Raw genomic sequence first — 19285 nt, forward strand, 5'->3', positions numbered from 1 at the left:
CTGCTTTATAACAAAGTGAATCAGTTATACATATACATATGTTCCCATATCTCTTCCCTTTTGCATCTCCCTCTCTCCCACCCTCCCTATCCCACCCCTCCAGGTGGTCACAAAGCACCGAGCTGATCTCCCTGTGCTATGCGGCTGCTTCCCACTAGCTATCTACCTTACGTTTGGTAGTGTATATATGTCCACGCCTCTCTCTCGCTTTGTCACAGCTCACCCTTCCCCCTCCCCATATCCTCAAGTCCATTCTCTAGTAGGTCTGTGTCTTTATTCCCGTCTTACCCCTAGGTTCTTCATGACATTTTTTTTTTCTTAAATTCCATATATATGTGTTAGCATACGGTATTTGTCTTTCTCTTTCTGACTTACTTCACTCTGTATGACAGACTCTAGGTCTATCCACCTCATTACAAATAGGATGCTTTAATTTTTAATTGTCCATGTGTTTCTTTCTCATCAGTGCCTAAGTGTGGTATATAATATTTTAATAAGACCAATATGTAGAATTCCAAATACATTTCATTTCAAATACAAACACCTAAATGTAGTAATAGGAAGGTATTTAATTTCACATTTATTATACTGAAAATACTTTTAAAGTTTTCGATTTTGCTATTGTAATCTCAAATAGGAATGTGAAAAATGAATACTCACTAGGGGATAAATAATGCTACAATATTCATGTTTAAAGAATACTGTTATTTTCATATCTAAAAGGTATGTCTTTTGTTTAGTTGAATTTACTTGCTAATTAAATCTCAAATTCTATTTAAGCATCGTTTGCAAATTTCTAACTTCTGGGCAAATGTATAGAAAATGTGATCTTATAAAACTTGGAAAACATTTATGCTAAGCATTTTTATTGACATGTCTTCCCTCTAGACCATTAGAAAGTAAAGTTAGTCAAAACTGAAGTTCTGAAGAGGAAAAATGAAACTAATAAACTCTACTGACGTTCCACTTCCTAAGAATTTCAGCATACAATTTGCCCATACAAGTTCCATTAAAGTTAATGGGAGTCGTGTGACTAATTCTCTCTGTAGGGTACTAAAAATGTACCCTGCAGTATTAAAAAGTCTGAACCTAATTTTTACTTTCTCTTACTCTTGATTATGTTACACTAAAGATAGATACTTACATATGTTACACTAAAGATAGATACTTACATTATCACACACATATATAGTAATATTTGTATAAAGATTTGAAAATAATCTATTTGAGGGAGAGGCGGAATTTATATGGGTCAGAGAAGAATTTTAATTAGTGTTGCAAATATGAGTACTGCTTTCATTATAATGATAAAACAAGCATAAGTATCTGTAATTTACCCTCTAGCAATACAAATGAGAACTTAAACCTCAATGAATTCAATAAATGAAACATTTTCAGAACACTTACTTAAAATCAGGTCTACTTTTTAATCAGTCATGTTTTAAGTGAATGCTTATTAATAGAGCATTAATAAAACATGCTTATGGAATGAGATTTCAAGAAAGCAGTGAAATGAACAAAAGACAAAGAAAATGAAAAGATCTAGTGGATAATTTTTAATTTTCTAAAAACAATTTAGTTTTAGTTTAGTTTAGTTTAGTTTAGTTTAGAAAATATTTATTTCAAATTAAAGAGTAGATTTTAAATCTTTTTTTCCAGTTATATGTGAAGATAAAACACTACAGATAATATTGCCTATGAATTCATGACCCTTTTACACTGCCCAAGTTCCCTCTACTTTGACATTTAAACTAAAATATTAATCTCATTTTTTCCTTTAAATAATTTCTGCCTGACTTCTGTCACTACCTAGGGGAGGGAAGTTATAAGGTTTTACTTTTAAAGAATGCACAAAGAAAAAGAAAACTACATACATGAATAAATATCCCACCATCCATTTTTCACTGAAATCAGCAGCTATGCTGCAAAAAAGGGACATGCACAAGATATTTCCTAAGCACAAAGGAAACTGGGAAAAAGGCAGGCGGTATTGCAGAACAATAAATAAAGCAGCACACTCCCCAAGGGTCCAGAATTTGGTTTAGATAAGCTTCCGAATTCTTACCCAACACCAACATAAACTGCAATTAGGACTGATCTTTTTATGTTATACATTTATCTTCTTCTCTGGATTTTTATTTTAAGATTCTCTGTGTCTAAATTACACAGAATCTCATGAGTGTGGGTAGGTCTGGGGAGAATAATTACTATTACAAGTAAATTCACAGTTTCCAATTTATCGAACTTGTTGTCAGATACTTAGCTATTGAACTTCATCAGATTTCTAGAGGACTTCCAGCTCAAGATCCCATTACTTAGAATTACCTTTGAAGCTTGTAACCTTTTCAGTTTTGTGCTGCAGCTTGCCTCCCTGATCTGTAGGCTTCCGCTGAAAAGCTGTAAGCATCCAAACTTCGAAGAGCTCTTTGGACCCGTTGGACTCCGGCTTTCCTGGCTCATCTGTGGCATTGACTTCAAGGCGACAGAGGCAGAAGACTGTTTTTGTTTTTTTTGTTTGTTTGTTTTGTATTTTTGCAGTACGCGGTCCTCTCACCGTTGCGGCCTCTCCCGTTGCGGAGCACAGGCTCCGGACGCGCAGGCTCAGCGGCCATGGCTCACGGGCCCAGCCGCTCCTCGGCATGTGGGATCTTTCCGGACCGGGGCACGAACCCGTGTCCCCTGTATCGGCAGGCGGACTCTCAACCACTGCGCCACCAGGGAAGCCCCAGAAGATTTTTTAACCTTCATTATTTATAAGTTTACTCTTGAAAGTGAATGAAAAAGTTAAATGTGGCTTCTTGGAGGTGTGCTTGGCAGTCTGGGCTATAGATTAGCTAACCAAGCCACGTGACTCTCATAAGGTTTAGCACAGTTCCGACCTGAATTGTTCTGATCCTTGGGCTATCTTGATAAAGCACCACTCTTTTTCCCCTTTTAAAGACATAATAGGGTGTTCCTTGGATTAAAAATAATTTTCCTATACAAATACCTGATTTTTTTAATTTCAAAAAGAATGAAAATCATGTTTAAGATTTTAGAATGCCCTTTGAGATACTAGAAATACCCTAGGATGCTGGGATGATTTGTCACTACTTAAAAAAATAAAAAAGTGATACTCAGCAGGATGAGTTGAGAGGACTGCAGCTCAGACTCTGAATTAAGTACAAGGTATCAAGAATATGCAGTGGCCTGAAATGTTACACCAAAGAGCGTGTGTGTTGATGTTTAGCAGAAGGACAAATCCTTTCTCATTATGAAGGACAGTGTGTCTACTGTGAGCTTGGGTCTGATACTCTTCTTTTCATCACTTGAATTCTGTGGCTCCACTTCTATTTCTCACTCTGATGCATATCCACATGGGCCCGTGTTGGTTCAGGATTATTTGGTCCTTCTTTTGTATCAGGCTGGAAAAGTGCTCTTCTTTTTCTCCCATAGCACCCCAATTCTACTGAAATTATTATTATTTTTGTTTTGCGGTACGTGGGCCTCTCGCTGTTGTGGCCTCTCCCATTGCGGAGCACAGCCTCCAGACGTGCAGGCCCAGCGGCCTTGGCTCATGGGCCCAGCCGCTCCGCGGCATGTGGGATCTTCTCAGACTGGGGCACGAACCTGCGTCCCCTGTATCGGCAGGCGGACTCTCAACCACTGCGCCACCAGGGAAGCCCCTGAAATTATTTTTCTTAGGAGCCTGTCTCTTTCCTTAAAATGTAAGTACCCTAAGGATAGGGACCATGTTTTGCCAATGTTTACAGCCTGTCTCCTAATGGGTGCTCAAACATTACTTAGTGGAATAGCATGGCATGCACGCTTCCAAAAGTTCTCAGTCTTTCAACTTGTAATTGCTACACATTGAATTTTTTAATAGAGAGACTTCTATCAGGGATATTCTTTCAGTTTAGCTATTTCTGCCCCAATTTGCTATCCCATCTTTCTGTACTAGGTTTAAAGGTGAGGCTCTGCCCCCATGACATGAGAGTGTGCTCTACTAAAGCCTTCTGCAAAACATGTCCTCCAAGACGCTTGCCGATGCGGACCATCTCTGGATTCTCCTACCTTTGTGCATGTTCCAAATATGTTATGGGAGTAGAAGCCAGAGACCCTGGCACAAAGGGCTCCCTTTACAGCCTTCCTTGTGGCAGGGACGGCTAGGTCTGCATTACCATGTGTTATGTGATGATTCACTTCACCCCAATTTGCCCTTTGGGAACTGCTGTGAAAACTTCTTTTGTACAGTAAATCATGACAGCATTTGGCCTTCATTTGGGGGTGAATGCATGGTTTATATATTAAAGCCATTTCTTTTTTCCCTTTAGAAATACCATGTGGCATCAATTTGTTTGTAAGCACAAATCAAATGGCAGTTTGGGATACTCCAGATGATCCAGAATACGCTGTATTAAGTTTTTAAAGGTGATCAGAGCAGCAAAAACCTAGCATCGAACATAAATGTTAGAGACGACTTGAATCCCCAAGAATACATTCATATACCCACAGAGTTTCTCAGATGCTTAGAGAAAATCTGTCCTGAAACTTTCAAATTAGGGCGTTAATAATATAGGTCACAAGTTAATATACTATTTAGAAATATACATTTTCCACGCGCGTGTGTGTGCGTGTGTGTATGTGGGGGTGGTGCGTGTGTGTGTATCTGCCAGCTGAACTCCGTTTGTTCCACCCAGTCAGCAGAATTTTATACTATTGATCTTCAGCCACAGGTGAGACTAGGGTATAGCACAAGAAGCATCGTCATTTTCATAGCTTCAACTTTTGAAATGTGTCAGATATGGACAAATATGGTAATTCCCTGAGTAACAGCTCACTGCTCTACCTCTAGCCCCAGGGAATAATCCAGGCTCTGTGCTATGGGTTTCCAAATTCATCCAACCAGCCATACTTGTGGCTCTTGTGGTTGGTCTGTGGCCTGAAGCTTAACTTGCCCAGCAGTTCTGTTTCCCAAAATAAGCTCAGGAAGTTTGTGACCATGTTTGATTTGTTCCAAAGGGGCTGCCATATATTTAATGAGGTTGTGAACATACACTAAGATTTGTATATGGCTCATCAAATAAAATACATCTTCAACCCTCTTTTCACTTCAGTACGTGGTTTGGAGTGGGCTGTTTTACAAGCACATGTGTTTATCATATGGCTTTATTTGGGGACAAACATCACTTCTTATATTTAGGATACAATTTCTGAGTAGCTGAACGCTGCTTCATTCCTCCCTACTAGAGAAAAAACATTAAGCTGGATAGTCCTTTCCCCTTACTTTTGGCAGATTTCTTTGGATGCGGAGGTGTTTTATTTAATTCAAATGTGCCCTTCTTTCATGGTAGGGGAAGAAAAAACCCTGTGGCTTAAAGTCCCTTTTCACCCAGAAAAGCATATAATGAATGTTTTCCTGTGTGCAAACAGGAATAGGGAACCTCTTATCAATTACATGCATTGATGAGAGCAATGTGTTCCACTGGTTTGTGTGCCAGATTAGGAGCTAGGAGACCTTAATCTCCCTCTGCTGCTCAACCTTTCTAGGACATTAGGCAAGTCATTTACCTTTTAGGTCACTGGCTTTTATTTTTCTACAAAATATCTGTCCCTCGTACAATAAAAGGAGGAATTGTGACTAATACTGATAATTGCTATAAAATGCATTTTGCTTTTCTGAGTCTCTATGATAACATATAGAGCAACAGAGGTGGTCTTTTACTAAATGAAACTTGGCAAGTGGTTAAATGACTCACCCAGTATCTTCCGGTTTACTATATAATGTAATAAACCACATTCTATGAATAAACCAAATAGATAAAGTGTCTTTCATTTGATGGTTCAGACCCAATCCAATAAAGCAGAATATTTCATGGAGTTTATTTCCTGTAATTGCAGGAGATAAAATTGATTTCCCCACTTTTTTCCTCATTTTTAATTTTTCTCCCAGCTTTTGCTACTGTTACTGATTGTGAAAGAAGACTAGAAATAGAATTTGTCATGAAATTTAAAACTTCACAAGCCTCATGGTGATTTTTTTGAAAAAAAATGTTAAGTTGGTAGTCTGTATGAAATTCTGATGTGGACTCCTTCCTTAGAACTTTACAAGGAAAGAAGAAATGTGTGAAATGGAAATTGTACCATCTTGTCTTGAAGCAGAAGACTCATCTGGAAGCTCCTGGCATTCCTCAATAAAATTCAAATGATATTGAAAAGTTAATGTGGTCCCTTTGGCTTCTCCTTGGTCTGGGTCAAGGATTCAGCCAGTGCAGCCACTGCGCTTAGGGGGTAGGGAGAAGGATTTGGCTGGCGCTGCTGGTGAGTTGGGCAGGTAATTTACACGAGCAAGTAAGTGTGCTGAGGATAATGAGAGCCAGGTACTATCCTTGAAACTTTTCTGTAAAACTGTATGTATTTCAAAATAAAAAGTAGAATAAATTAGTTAATGTGGTTAAGGATCTTAGTTTTACCAGAAGAACAGCTTACTTTATATTTATCTCATGTAGAACATTATATATATACATATATAATATATGTACATACATATATATGCTCTATATTTTCTTTTTCTTTTCTTTTTTTTTTTTTTTTTTTTTTTTTTTTTTTGTGGTACGCAGGCCTCTCACTACTGTGGCCTCTCCCGTTGCGGAGCACAGGTTCTGGACGCGCAGGCTCAGCGGCTATGGCTCACGGGCCCAGCCGCTCCTCGGCATGTGGGATTCTCCCGGACTGGGGCACGAACCCGTGTTCCCTGCATCGGCAGGCGGACTCTCAACCACTGCGCCACCAGGGAAGCCTCTATATTTTCTTTATGTTTTTCATGTATGCATACCTTTATGGGTATATTCTTATTGTTCCAGTTACTCTAAGATTCTGATACATTTCAGAGCAAAAGAATATACTTAACAAAGCAGTTCAGCAAGACAATAAAAAGGAAGACTTTTGGATGTGTAAAAGATTTATTCAAGTCTTAACAGGTATAATATATTGATCTAAATGAACCATCAGGATGGATTTGAGTACTAAATTAGGATTAAGTGAAAAGAGAAATATATTCGTTTGTTCTGATTTTTGAAATATCACTCAATTAAAACTTTCTCTAATGAAAATGAGTGCATTACATAAGTCTGCTTAAGAGAAAGTCTGATTTGTTTCCTGGCTATTAATGAATGCTTTATGTGACTATTTACTCTTCTATGAAATAAAAAGAGATGTTCCCACAGCAACCGCAACCGTAGACGTTGATATTTTTCTCATTTTTCTGACAGAGGATTTAATGCGCACCTTTTAAGTGATCAGAAACAGACTTTGGAAATTTTTTAGGGAAAATATTTCCGTTCACATTTTCCCCTCAAGTTAATTTCATCTACTCAGAAACTCAAAGTACTGCATCTAAGCTAGTTTTCCTTCTTAAAATTCGATTTTAAATAAATGAAGCGGTACCTAAAGTGTTTCTGACGTAACTCATGACACATGATGCTCTTCACTTGGCCACAAAAACATAGTAAGGTCCCTGTGGTGAGGTGACACCCTTTTTGAGCAGATGTACCCTGTACAAGCTGATTTAAAATAAGGTATTGCTGCTATTGGCTTGAAGGTTCTATTTTGAAAAGGAGGAAGGAAGTTCTATTAAAAAAAAAAAATAGGTAGAATGGGGCTTCCCTGGTGGCGCAGTGGTTGAGAGTCCGCCTGCCGATGCAGGGGATATGGGTTCGTGCCCCGGTCCGGGAAGATCCCACATGCCGCGGAGCGGCTGGGCCCGTGAGCCATGGCCGCTGAGCCTGCGCATCTGGAGCCTGTGCTCCGCAACGGGAGAGGCCACAACAGTGAGAGGCCCGTGTACCGCAAAAAAAAAAAAAAAAAAAAAAAAAAAGTAGAATGATCCTTAAAAACAGCACAATGTATTTTGTGAGATGTAAGCTCTGAGCTGGAGTACTGCATGAGCACTGTACTTAGTAGTCGGCAAAGATGCTACTGTTCTGCAAAACAGATAAAACCCTTTTTCATATGGAAGTTGAAAGAGTTTTTAAGATACAGTGTTTAAAGGACTGTTTGTCTCTGACAAATTAATGAAATGGTGAAAGCGGTGTTAGCATGAGGTATCCACTCCAAAATCTTCACCTTAGCATGGCATTGTGTGCAAAAACAGCTCTTAAGGCAAAAATACCTTTTGAAAACCCACTCTTCCCCTTCCAAGCTCATCTTCAATGACAATGTGGTTACTACAAAATAAAGGACTGTTACCTTCTCTTCATTCAGACCTGCGCAGCCGCTGAACGCCCAGCCCCATAGCTCATCAATGTCTACAGTATTTACTGAATTCAATGGGGAGGAAGGTGACAGGAGTGGCATAAAGCTAATTGGAAACAAATTTTATCAAACTACCCAGAAGTATATATTTTAATCGGAAGACCAAGTGAATTCTTCAGTTTGAATGTCAGACTAATTTATTTGTGTTTTTATAGTTCAAATAAAATATAAGGGAATATCTCTGTTCCCCTTACTACATACTTACTTTGTCCTTTCTAAAATCTTACTATGGCTACCATCAAAAGTCTACAAATAACAAATGTTGGAGAGGATGTGAAGAAAAGGAAATCCTCTTACAAATGTTTGTGGGAATGTGAACTGGAACAGCCACTCTGGAGACCAGTATGGAATTTCCTCAAAAAACTAAGAATGGGACTATTATATGACCCAGCAATTCCACTCCTGGGTATATATCCTGAGAAAAATGACAACACAAATTTGAAAAGATACATGCACCCCGATGTTCATAACAGCACTGTTTACAATAACCAAGGTATGAAAGCAACCCAAGTGTCTATCAACAGAAGAATGGATAAAGATGTGATATACAATAGAATGTTACTCAGCCATAAAACAAAGAATGAAATTCTTCCACTTGCAGCAATGTGGATGGACCTAGAGATTATTATACCTAGTGAAATAAGTCAGACAAAGACAAATATTGTGTGATATCACGTATGTGGAATTTAAAAAATATACATGCAAAACAGAAACAGACTCACAGATATAGAACATAAATAGTGGTTTATTTTCACCAGTGAGGAGAGGGAAGAGGGGAGGGGCAAGATCGGGGTATGGGATTAAGAGACACAAACTGCTATATATAAAATAGATAAGCAACAAGGATATGTTGTACAGCAGAAGGAATTATAGTATTACCTTGTGATAACTTTTAATGGAATATAATCCGTAAAATATTGAATCACTATGCTGTACACCTGAAACTAATGTGATATTGTAAATCAACTATACTTCAATAAAAAGTCTGTTCAGGTACAAAAAATAAAATCTTTTTTTTTTTTTTTGGCCACACCATGCAGCATGTGGGACCTTAGTTCCCCGACCAGGGATCGAACCCACACCCCCTGCACTGGAAGTGTGGAGTCTTAACCACTGGACTGCCAGGGAAGTCCCCCCAAATAAAATCTTAATAACAAGATTTTTGGATTCAGAATTATTAGAAAATTTATTCTTCAAGGTGTTCTCTCTATAGTAGTTCTATGTGAAAAAAGGCATATGTATCTATAACTAGATACAGATCTATCTATATATGCATATATAAAACAATTATCAATTGTAATACTCTGTAATGCAAATAAAAATATGACCATTTTATTATGAAATATTCTAATAGCAAGGAGTGATCTAATGATCTCTCCTCTAATGATCTCTCCCCTAAATGCACTCCCATATACTATTTTGTCAACAGATTGACTATTGTTCCTATATACAAGACTCTTATTTTGCAGGTATTTTTAAATGTAACTCAAGGGACTTTTTGTAGACGAAAAGATTTCACGCAGGGTCTTCATAAACCTATTCTTCAGACTCCCTCAAGGGATGTAGGTTGTGCTATCATTTTGGGTCACTAGAATCCCTAGTGAGATCAGGCAGCGGCCTGATTCTTGTAGAAAATTCCACCCTTGAGAGATCACCTACTTAGGAATTTCTGGAGGAAATCCCATAGGATTTCTCTTAGGTTAGATTTCCTTACACAAAACCTGGTCCTCCAGTGGAGAACTTGACAGGGAGGCTAGCACTTCTAGTCTGAAGAATGGGAATGGGTGAGAAGGAAAGGGGTGGCAATTTTCTTCATGGACAGTGATTTCTGCTGCCTTAACTCGGTGCCAAAGAGCCACGCAGATATTCAACGAGGTTGTGAACAATAGCAGAGGTCCTATATTTAAGAGAATCCCACAATGCTGGCTCTGAGAAGCAGCTGAGAAGCAGGCGGCTCTCTCAGTCAACACTCTAAGTATGTAAGCCAGGTTGATGTAAAAAGATAAAATCCCCAAGGTCACACCAGCCCAGATGGTGTACTGCAAAATGATATAAGGGCAACTGGAAAGCCAGTCTCTTCCCTTGATGAACCTGTATGCAACTAATGTCTCAAGGCATTAAAAACTAAGCAAGCAGGTCATAGTTATAGGCAACAATGGAAAAACTGCTTTAAAGAAAGGTGGTGAATGTGGGAGTTAGGCGTGTGGTCAAGTAGGTATTAGGAAAGCTGCAGAGCTGCTATTGGACATTTATCATGCACATTAACATATGAATGAAATTGAGAATGCTCTTTTAATTTGTCCTGCATTTCCCAAACTTCTTTCACCACATAACCTGTTCTTTTTATATAAAGGGAAACACCCAGGAAAACCATAATATATTAGGGAACCCTAATATAAAGCCATACAAACAATAGCTATATATCAAGTACTAGGTGAATCCGTAAAGCTGGAAGGGACACAGAGTAAGAGAATGATTAAAAATGGCCTAAATTCCAATTTGTTGATTATATACTGTGTGTCATGCACAGTGGATATTTTTATACATAATAAGAAAGATATATTGAGTACTTACTGTATGTCAGGCACTGTTACAAGCAATTTACATTCATTATTTGATTCAATATGTATTCATCCCTATGAGGTGTAGGCCATTAATATTCCCACATTATGCACAAGAAAGTGAGGCTTAAAGAAGATAAATGACACGTCCTTAGTAAGAAGGTAGCAACTTGATTCCATCGTATCAGCCGTATTTACAACTAACCATTACACAAGGTGTTAAGACCAATACTAATATTATGAACAAAGATCAAAAAAGTAAAGTTCTTCATTTAACTGATGGAAGGGTTATGTCACAGAAAAGATATTGGTGGATGGTCACAGAGTTAACAGCTATAATTATACATGACCTGCTGGAAGATGGGGAAAGGGTAACAAAAATACCACCATTTCTTCTGGAGACCGTTCACAGGAGAATTTGGGAAAGTTGCTTTCTTGTTCATTTGAGAAGGTTGTTATTATTCTTCAACTTGTAAGACAAACAAAATGGGAATAAACAGATATTGTTGTTGTTTTCTGAAAAAATAGACTATATTCAAAATAAGTATCACCTGACCATGTCAAAATGATTGCACGCTGTTTTCAAATGTTGGCTCCTAATACAAAGATTGTAAGGATTCAGTCCATTGGATGAGATGTTGTTTTTAGAAATGATCTGCCTTCTCTGTTCATTCATATCCAAGTCGAGAAAGAGGAAATTATTCTGGAATCTTTTTTCTCATTATGGTCTTGATGTGAAATTCATTTCGTGGTTACTGAGCATCTTGAAGATACAGTGGATGGTTGCGACTACATATTCCTCTCTGGCGATTTTACTACAACTGCTCAAATAACAAACGATAAAATGTTTTAGATTGCATGTTACTTATTTTACTTGTCTTAATGTGAATTTACTTAGAGTTTTCAGCAGAAATTGTGTTGTAGAATGTAAAAATAGTATTCTAAAATTCTATAAAATGTGACTAATTCAGAAATAAAAAATCTATAAAAATTCATAAACATGGCTTGAATGTATAATAATAAAAATACATAAAAGATGATTTTTATAATTTCTCCTCTATTTAATCTTCTCTGCCCCCACAAAATAGCATACCTTGAGGTAGACAGAAATAAATTAACTATGTTTAGGTTATCATTTTAAAGAGGCCAGGACCTAGTAGAAAATAATATTTGAACAGGAAATAGAATTGTGACTTCCAGATTTCCATTTTAAGGCCTTAGAGGCTAGGAGGTAACTGTAATTAATGATTAGAATAACAATCATAAATCAAATCCATTCCAAAGAGAAGTTGATTTTTTCTGACTTAGGCAGGCTTTCTTCCAAAGTTTGAAAGGTTTTTAAAAGTTACTTTACCTGGAAAAATATTTTTATTAGACGGCAACAATTTTACTCATACTCTCTATAGATTTCCATATTTAAATTGTGATTCTTCTTAAAGCAGAATTCAAAACATATACTTTAGGACATTATTTGCATTTTTATTGATATATGAACATCTCCAGAATAATTTATTTCAGGCCTGTCTAGCATTAGTTTGGGTCTAGAAAGGAGGGGCAAGACGGATGACATGCTCCAGGTAAATCTAGTCCTGAAAATATAGATCCTGAAATACTTTGCACTAGTTTTCAGTTAAAACACTGCAGTACACGGTCTTGGATAAATATATGCATTTTCCAACTCATGGTAAACTAATTGCTCCTCGTACATAAAATGTAACAATATTAGCAGTTGTCTTATAATGTGTTGACTTAAATTTCTGCAGAAAAGAAGATGCTGGCTGGCTAGTAATATTGCGTTGGAACACCCTGGAGTATGCAGATCGTCCTGGCATAGTCTCTAGCGGCAGACTACCCAGCCCTCACCTTATCCTCATCTGTTCAACACAAAAAGTGAAGGTGTGTCTTTCCGATTTACAGATGACCCCAGACTGAGAGACACAGAGATAAAGGAGAGAGAGAGAGAGAGAGAGAGAGAGAGAGAGAGAGAGAGTGAGAGTGCACAAGAGAATGTCGTTGGAAGACCGAATTAGAACTAAAGCATATCACAGCTGTTTTCTGGGTTAAATATAAAAGCTTGAGTGGAAGCTTGAGAAGGGAGTGTACATTGAAAGGCTGTAGGAAATTTACATAGAAGAACATCACGGTAAAAATGAATGAGGGTTTTTTTGTTGGCAGCAAACTCAATAAACCAACAATAAAATGAGGGGATCCAGTTGCTTGCTTTTTCTGCTGTTAATGTTTTGTTTGTTAATGTTACTGTTGTTAATATTAACAGGGGAAGCATGCCAAAAGAAAAGAAAATGATCATGTCTTGGGAAAACACATTTGGTGCGTGGTCTGTGGTTCTTGTCAGCAGAGGTTTATAGCAAGAAGTACACACTGGAGCATATCAAGGAGAGATTGCTGCCATGGGGGAGGGTTCTAGAAGCAATACTCTACCGGTTTAAAAAGGTGAGACACTTGTTTAAAAAAGCAAAGACTGAGGATATAACAGCTGTCTTCAAATATCTGAAAAATTCTTTCTAGAGAAGAGATTAGGCACATTGCTTATAGTGCTTTAAAAAAGCAATAGGAATAATATGCAAGAGTTGTAGAGAGGGACGTTTTGACAACCCCCTGGGAAGTTTTTTCCCCTAATTATCATTGCCATGTATCAATGGAAGAGTTTGTCTTACAAGGAGGATATAAGTTTTGCGTTACTAGAAATATTCTACATACCTTTACAATTTTGCTTCATTTTTTAAAAATACAGAACTCCTTTCTAAGATGATGTAGTTTGAAAGTAGAGAGTCTCATATAACATGACTGAAATAGGCCTAAAGAGAGGCATGCTATGGTGTTGCTCTGCTTTTCGTTATCTGGATATAACGACAGTATTGAGAGGAGAGGAAAGATGCAACAGTCTAGTCTCAGGGAGGTTCTGGCGGGATGCAATGCCTGAAGTGGGATTCCTTGCTTTGGTTACATAAAATAAGACGTATTAAACCTTAATCATCCGGGAGGCTGCACCTGTCGTGATGTACTAGGGAACATTGTGTATCTTCACTCTCCAGGTAGAACTTTCTGTTGTAAGTATCTGACATGGAAACTCTCTCAAGTATTATTATTGGCTGTATTTTTTAAATTTATTTTTGTTCTATTGTATAAAGTCTGTGCTCTTACTTTTAGTGAAAAAGCAATTTTCTGTGGTTCTCAGGAATACCTTATAATACAGCATTCCAAGGCCACTGTTGTCATTGGATTTTCATACTGTTTGATTATTGCGTCTTCCTTTACTTCATATTAGCTTGATGACTATATTCTGATTCTTTAAAGCAATGTAAATCTAAGCAGTAAATGCAATGTGTTGTCTTACTGGATTCCCTGTACATTAGGTTGAATAACCCTAGGAATTTTGTTGCAATCGTGTCAAGCCTAATGATGACCTATTCAGCCCTTGTGAACATCATTCAATTACTCATTTCAGCATTGATTTTTCTCATGTTTTTCTTCATGGCATTTAAATGGCTCTCACATCTTTTCTTTTACTGATGCAGAATGCTATATAATGGCAGAGATGCTTTGCTTCCCGATTCATAATGCTACACTCTGCTTCAAATTCTTTTGGAAACAAATTGGGGTATCAATACATAAATAATGCTATACTTCTTTTTAATTGAAATTGCTGCCTTCAGAGAAATGGTATATCAAAAGAATTTTTACTGAAAAATATTTTGAATGACCTTGTACAATAGAAAAAGATTACCAATGCTCTATATCAAGAATAAAATTTACCCCAACTTTTCTATAGAAGTATAATGATTAATGGGAAAACAATAAATACACGTAATTTCAAGATCTAACCTTAAAAATAGAAATCATATACCAGTTTCTTAAGAAGAAATTATATTCACACACACTGTGTTTATGAAAGTTGTTTTGGAATAAAAATTCTTTCAACTAAGATCGAATTCATTTACTCACAACAACTACATTTGTTTTCAACTGAATGTGGCATTATACTCTTCAGTAATCTATTTTGCCTTCACTTAAGTAGAGGCAAATCTAGTTTTTCCCCAGAGCATTACCATTTTTCTCCTACCTCTCTTTAGCACACCTCCATTTTACATGAGATATGCATCTTAATATTTTCTTCTCCATGTTATAAAAACTTCCAGAAATGACATTTAAAAAATTACACTGGCCCATTTAACTTCACCTCCACCAATTGTAAGAAATTACACAAAGAACTATAGTTGTTAGTCTGGAGAAACGTGGAACTTTTAACTCACTGGATTTGGTTTCATAAATACTAATAATACTTTAAAAAACATTATTAGAACATTTAATCCATCTCCTTTGTAGTATACTTTTTCTCCCTTTTTTTTTTTTTTTCCTCCCTTTTTAAACTAGGCTTCATACAGTCTCATTTTTAATGTCTCAGTTGAAGGGGCTTTCATAAGCCCTTAAAAGACATCCTGATTTGAATTACTCTTGCTTAGAAAATTATTTCTGATGTTTAACTTATATTCTCCTTTATTCAATTGTAGCTCTTCAGACTATCTTAGAAAATTAATTTTTCTCATAATTCCCCCTTTAAGTCATTCTAGGTAATCTCAATATTTCATCTTTCTTAAGCACACAGTGCTCTTTAAATTTGCAGAATATCTAAAGGTGACTAAGATTTCCTTTAATTTTTCAATTTTGACGAAATGATGCAGATGTTTTCATTTAAGTATTATATTTTAATCTCGTAAAAAGGTAAGAAGAACCCCGTAGGACTTTAGAATTTGTAAATTTCCCTGTTTATTTGATACTTCCATTTGGTGTCTAAAACACATCTCAGCGTATGGTGCTCAGAATGGAGCAGTGGATCTTCTTCTCTAAGCGTGATCCAAAAATAGAAACCTGGACATCACCCTTTCACCTATGCCTTTCCTCAGCCACCTCACACATTCATTCTAACATAAATCCTGGTGTTTGTAACTGCAAAATGTAATCTGAATTCACCCAGATCTTTTCATCTTGACTGACGCCACTGGTTCAGGCCACCACTATTTCTTGTCTTAATTTTCACAGTAGTTTCCTATCTGGTCTCTTTGTTTCCATTCTCAAACTCTTTCTAACTGATTTTTCACAAAGCAGTTGAGTGAGCTTTTTGTAACCTGTGAGTCAGGTCATGTCACTACCCACGTTAAATCTTTCCAAGACTTCCCCTTTGCACCCAGAATAAAATTGGAATTGCTTGGTTTACCAGCTCATGCCTATTTTTCCAACCTCGTCTAACATCAGATTCACATTCTCCTCCGCATACCCCGGCACCCACTCCCCGCCACTCCCTAGTAGTGCACAGTACTCTGCTCCAGCAAAACACTTTCCATCTAAGAGTCTTCTTCTTTCTGTTCTTTATGCCTAAAATTCTTTCCCCATAATCTCCACATGGCTGACCTTTTTTCCTTCTTTGGGTCTCAGGTTCTTACTCAGTGAGTCCTTTTCTATCCACCATAACAAAAGTTGACCTCTCTTATTGTCATATCCTTATTTCATTATAACACCTCTCACAATCTAGAATTACCTTGCATAATTTCCTTATCTCTTATTTATTTATGATTTTTTTTTTTTGCGGTACGCGGGCCTCTCACTGTTGTGGCCTCTCCTGTTGCGGAGCACAGGCTCCAGATGCGCAGGCTCAGCGGCCATGGCTCACAGGCCCAGCCGCTCCGCAGCATGTGGGATTCTCCCGGACCGGGGCACCAACCCGTGTCCCCTGCATCGGCAGGCGGACTCTCAACCACTGCACCACCGGGGAAGCCCTATCTCTTATTTATTTTTACTGCTCTCAGTAGAATATAAGCTTCAGTGCCCAAACCAGCCATTTCTCCAAGGACCCCTGGCTTCTTGTAGTAGGAAATGGTATTTAGAAACCAAGATCTGTGTGCTAGGTGTGCACACGGTTACTGGAGTATCGTTATTCAGAGTCCCTCTCAGTGGCTACAGCCACTGTCTATGTAGATCCATGTATATCATATTTACCTCTCTCTTTGTTATTCACAGCCATGGTCTGTATTCTTCAAAAATGTCAAGATCATCTATGACAAATAATGACTGAGGAAATATTCCAGATTAAAGGAGATTAAAAAGACATCATGTCTAAAGGTAATGTGTCCTCTTAGAATGGATCCTGGATTGGTAAAAGCTTACAGTTTTTATATATGGTTATTTACTTTTTTGCAGACTTGACACGCTTTAAATATGGATTGTGGATTAGATAATAATATTGTATACGTGTTAAATATCTTGATTTTGCATCATGGTTATGCATGAGAATGTCCTAGTTCTCAGGAAATATACACTGAAACATTAGGGATAAAATGTCCCCATGTCTGCAACTTACTCTCAAATGAAATGCACACACATCTCACTCCTCTCTCCTCCCCCTGCATCTCTCATCTATCAATAGAGAGAACTAGAGAAAGAGAATAAATTACTAGCAAATGGGGCAAGTTGTAAATAATTACATCTGAGTAAAGGGTATATGAGAGGTCTTGGTTTTACATCCTTTTCAATAAGTTTCTATAAAAGTAAAAATTTACAAAAAAATTTCAAAATACTCAATATGGTTGCATATTTTTATTTTTTCTATTGACACTGCCTGGAATGATTGAAGTTTGAAACTGCATCTTTTCCCTTTACCAAGTAAAAAGTAAATCAGATAGCTTGAAGTGAATAACAGTACGTGAAACATGCAAAACTGAATTTTTCTCAGAGGACAAATGATAACAAGATTTGTTAATGCCATTTTTTTTTTTTTTTTTTTTTTGCTGTACGCGGGCCTCTCACTGTTGTGGCCTCTCCCATTGCGGAGCACAGGTTCTGGACGCGCAGGCTCAGCGGCCATGGCTCACGGGCCCAGCCGCTCCGCGGCATGTGGAATCTTCCTGGACCAGGGCACGAACCGTGTCCCCTGCAACGGCAGGCGGACTCCCAACCACTGCGCCACCAGGGAAGCCCTGTTAATGCCATTTTTAAATAATTAAATGGATTTTGTGATTGCTTTACTCAACCATTAGTAGCTTATCAGGTACAAAACCACCTAGAAGAATACTGATGCTTAGTTTTATTTCTTTTCTTTTACAAAGAGAAAATCTTCTAAACAGCTGAAACATGCCTAAAACAATTTCAAGATGACCCAACTCTCCCCAAGTGACTTCTCAAATTCTTAAGCTATTATCTTTTTGTTAAAACCACTTTTCTAACTTTCTCCCAATTATAACAGCCATATAATTGCTAAGCTAAGATTCCTATAGACTATCTCTGTCAAAGCATCAGGATAGGGAATGATAAACCTCTTAACAAGAACTTAATTCTGATTCTTTTCTGAGATTAATGTATCTTAGCAACCTATGAAACATTTTATCTGCTGATCCCATCATTTTGAGCACTTTGTTGAACCCTTGAATTGACCTTATACCTGTGTTTCCCCTCTTGTTGGTTTTGTTGGTCCAGGTTATATAAAATGAGATTGGCAAACAAAAAGCAGTGTGACCACACATGTCTAAATGTATTTAGCCTTTAACACGACAGTGGATTGTTTATAAACTTATGAACCAGAATGTTTATTTCTATTCTTTGTCTCCTGGGAATTACACATCCAGGAGCTCTGCTCAATGGGTGGCAGGGATGATGAATAAGAGCTTGGTTTTAGCTAAAACAAGGATTTGAGATGAATGAAGGGTCAAAGCTAAACACAGCCCGAGTTGCTCTTGCTGAGACAGCCTGAGCAGTGAAGCATGCTTTGCAGTCTAACTTTCAAGAGAATGTTCCCGGTTGCATTACGCCAAGATGGGTGACTAATTCTAAGAGCATCCAACTTCTCTAAACAAGTTCAAGTATTCTGGCATTGAGTGCTAGGAATACTGGCTGATGGGATCAAAGCAGTACTGTCAATGGTATTAAGAAATTGCTTGTGATACAAATAATTTCACTCACGGTTACTTTCTTCCTATTACCTTCTAGATGTTAGCAAGTGTGGGAGTTTTGCTCATTCTGTCTTTCATCCTTTCTTCTCTATCTCTTCTCATTCAAGGTGACCACATCCTCTCCTGTGGCCTTAAATAACACCCATCCTCTGGACAGCCTCAGTTTTTTTTCTGTAGCCCAGACCTCTCCAGACTTGAATTCTAGACCCCTATGCAGAAACTTTCTCATAGTTTCCAGGTGGAATATGTAATAGGCATCCAAAACTCAGTATGTCCAAAATGAACTCCTGATTTTAAGTCTTAAAATCTGTGATTCCTTCCACAGATTCCCAGCTTTAATAATGGGTAACTCCATTCTTCCTGTTATCCAGGACAAAGTCATTCTTGATGATTTTCTTTTTCTCACATCCTACATGTAATACCACTGCAAATACAGAGGCATTGCTTTCAAAATATCCGAAAATCAGAGCGCTT

The 19285-nt window shown here is 37.6% G+C and overlaps 1 long non-coding RNA gene across 2 annotated transcripts in view; it reads left to right on the plus strand.

The window, feature by feature from the left end:
- LOC309835555 overlaps positions 1-19285 on the plus strand; it is a 110476-nt gene that overhangs the window by 38875 nt on the left and 52316 nt on the right. The window contains exons 1-2 of one of the 2 annotated variants that reach the window (XR_014298025.1): positions 13210-13304; positions 16887-16988. This is a non-coding gene — a long non-coding RNA (uncharacterized lncRNA). Of the gene's footprint in view, positions 1-13209; positions 13305-16886; positions 16989-19285 lie in introns of those variants that run through there. The other variant, XR_014298024.1, reaches the window with a different exon arrangement.

Source organism: Grampus griseus, assembly GCF_964374135.1.
Source record: "Grampus griseus genome assembly, chromosome: 17".
Classification (NCBI taxonomy): Eukaryota; Metazoa; Chordata; class Mammalia; order Artiodactyla; family Delphinidae; genus Grampus; species Grampus griseus.